This window comes from Triticum dicoccoides, chromosome 1A (genome assembly GCF_002162155.2).
Source record: "Triticum dicoccoides isolate Atlit2015 ecotype Zavitan chromosome 1A, WEW_v2.0, whole genome shotgun sequence".
Classification (NCBI taxonomy): domain Eukaryota; kingdom Viridiplantae; phylum Streptophyta; class Magnoliopsida; order Poales; family Poaceae; genus Triticum; species Triticum dicoccoides.
In genome coordinates, this window is record NC_041380.1 from 527,672,764 (window position 1) to 527,675,984 (window position 3,221).

At 41.9% G+C, this 3,221-nt stretch overlaps 1 long non-coding RNA gene across 1 annotated transcript; it reads left to right on the forward strand.

Annotated features, from left to right (window-relative positions):
• Positions 1–597: 597 nt before the first annotated feature.
• On the forward strand, positions 598–2,706 carry LOC119285911. Its single transcript, XR_005139984.1, has 3 exons — positions 598–752; positions 839–900; positions 2,313–2,706. It is a non-coding gene; the product is annotated as an uncharacterized LOC119285911 (long non-coding RNA).
• The last annotated feature ends 515 nt before the right edge of the window (positions 2,707–3,221 follow it).

Below are 3,221 nucleotides of genomic sequence, written 5' to 3' on the forward strand. Positions count from 1 at the left end.
ACTGAATGATTAACTGAGAATAAAGTACACGTACAACATATTCTATCCGAATTGTAAAATACTTCTATTAGTATCTAGAGAATTTCTTGCATTTATCCATCTTGTTAGTACTACGTATTTTGGACATTGGTGCTGTCATGCCAAGACCTCCATAAATGTAACAACATATTGGTTGACAAAGGTGTATCTTCATAACACCATACTCTGCCAGCCCATATCAGTAGTAGCATTATAATCTCAGCCTTGAGATTCTATTTCTGAAGATATAGAATGTCACAGCTACACAAATAATTTCAGCACCAATTGTGTTTTACCTTCAGCTCTACTACTATCTAGAAAAACAAAACAAAAACAAAGAGAAAAAATAAATTAGGAGCAGCAAGTCACCAACACCACCTGTCCACCAACCGACCCCCTTGTGCGCACCACCTGTCCACCCCCCTGCTGCGCACTGCCTCCTCTGCTTTCGCTGTTGCGTTGCCTCATGCCTGGTTGCGCTAAGCTAAACATCACACCGCGAAAGACCACCACCACCTTCCGCCGGCCGCCGGCCACCTCCGGCCTGCCTACGCGAGCTCCTCCCGACAGCAACAACCCCCTCACCTGGACGCGGGAACACTGCCGTGGAGGAGGAGGAGGAGATGGAGTTCCTGTACGATTGTGGCGCCACTGCCGTCGTCGCGGATGTGGCAGCCGCGCTCGCGAGCACCGGCGGTATCCAGGCGTCCTCTCCCTCTGTCGTCGCCTCCGAGGTGAGAGAAACCACAAAGGGTCCCGCCGACGGTGGAAGAGCGGATCGAATCGAACTGATGCGCTGCTGTTATGGTTGCGCTTGCAGAGAGGTACCGGAACGGCGAGCTGAAGAGGGCTCTTTCCGAGGCTGAAGCCTACGCCTTCAAGGTATAAAATCCTTGTCGATTCGGTTCAGTAGTTGCTCAACTCGGATGCCTGAATTTGTTCCAGTTTTGTCGATTTCTTTCTTGGGACAGAATTTAGAGTATGATGTTCTGTAGCTGTGATTTGTCCATCGATGTTGATAGCTAGTACAATTGATTGAATACATCTCCCGCCTCGCCTCCTCTGACACATACAATTCTCGGCATCTCACTCATGTTCTCGTGGTGCTGTGGGCCAACATAGGTGGAGCTGCTCCTGGGGTGAGCAGACCGGCCTTGCTCCTGAATTCTGGCCGTGTTTGGGCTGGCCGGCGAAGATGGCAAATTCCGGCGCTTTGGGTGCCTCAGCTTCGGTTCCTTTGCTTCCCTTGCTGTTCTCGTGGCCGTGCACTTCCTTGGCTTCTTCTGCATGTGTTGAGCTTTCCTGAATCCCTGACGAGTTATTGTTTTTTTCTAGAATACTCAGTTCCTGGGTGGACGCTTAGTAAGCAGATAAGTGGACTTGGGCACTTGACTCGTTTCATAATAGGAAAAATAGTGATTAAATTCTTATATTCAGGGTGACTGGCATTGTTGGTAGTGTTTTTTTATTTAAAGAAAACGATCAATTCAGATCATTCATAATATTAATAGAGTGTTGGCTCCCATCCTTCAAATCCTAAATTTGTTTCTTTTGGTTATGTTGATTATTTGTTCCTTCTTTGGCTCTGCATAAGGAAATATGGTGAAAATAAGGGTTAACATAAGATAGTACTAAGGGGGGATTGACTATCACCACCAGGTGGCAGCAAAATGTACCGCACATCATGACAGAGAAAGGAAATCCATATTCTGGTCAGCTATTAACACTGTATGTCTTTGTGTATAATTGGTGGGCAAAATCACAGTTCATTATGCTAAAATGAGAAATGAGACAAAACACTCTTGTAGCTGACTGTCAAGATGAGAAATGAAACTATTAGTCTCTCTATACCTTTGTAGACAGAACACTCTTCAAGCTAGTGTCTAAACTCTATACGGTTGTAGACAGAACACTCTTCTAGCTAGTGTCTAAACGGTCCTAGATAGTGCTTCCCTGCCACTACATCATCCTCGTGTTGTACGATTAACATCTACCACTACATCTATTTTTGGATTGAAGAAATTTAACTGCTCTATATATACTTTTCTGTCAGGTAGTCTGACTGTTTAGCATCTGTTGCTACAGTGACAGAGTTCTCTGTTTAATTAAATAGCTAACATTTTTTTTTCTGATAGACCACAATATTATCTCTGATGAGAATATTTGAGCGAATTGTTTCTTGTTATTATCCGAAAAAGATTGCCACCATGGCTATACAATAATAAAATGAATTTATTCGTTGCTACAGAGAGAAATGTCCAACACTAATTTCTTGTCATTTTTTGCATGTCCAGCTTTCTAGAAGATGGCATTAGGCAGTGTTCTTTCCGATGGAGACAACTTCTGATGCTACCTAGATTGGCCGATCTACTTTTTTTATCAGCGACGCTACTATCTATTTCATGAGGATGCACTTGGCAGATCTGTAAGATCGCAATGTTCAGCCTGGCTTCTATCTTTGATCTGCTATGTAATAGTTTTTTCGTTGGTATAAAACTGCAAGTTATCCGAATTGTGCTGCTAAAACAAAGTTCTCGATATAAGTTACCTATAATCATCCGGCGTGGCTTATATAATATTTTGATAGTATGACTCATGGCACAGTGGATCTAATACTTCTGTTTGGAAAAGAAGCAATAGAGAAAATTAATTTGCTAGATTTGAAAAGCACAACCCGGTATTTAGTGTTTGGTGAATTGGGAGCATCATCACAAACACCATACAGATAGAGGCTTTTTGCCTAATTAGTTAATTAACAACATAAATGAACAAATATACTGGGTGAAGTATGTGTCCATCACCCCTTTGTCTAATACTCATCGCAAGCACCAAAATAAATTATCTTAGTTCTATACAGAAATCCCAACTGATGAAGCTAGCATAACTTCCAAAAGTCGTTCTTGACAGGAAGTCCCGTACTACTAACCTGAAAAAAGAAAATCTAAAAAAGATTACTAAAATTCAGAAACAATCAATTAACCAAAAGAGAAGTTTTCTCCAACCGGATATCTTTTTCTAATTACCAACAAAGAATCAATTATGTCCTTGTTAAGCCCAACTGGCGAAACGAGGATAAATTCCAAAAGCCAGTCTTGGCAGGAACTCCTAAACCACTAACCTGAAAAAAGCATATCCATATAGAGATGAGAACCGAAAAACCCTTAGCCAAAATTAGTAGCAAAATTGTACAAGTACCTCTTTTC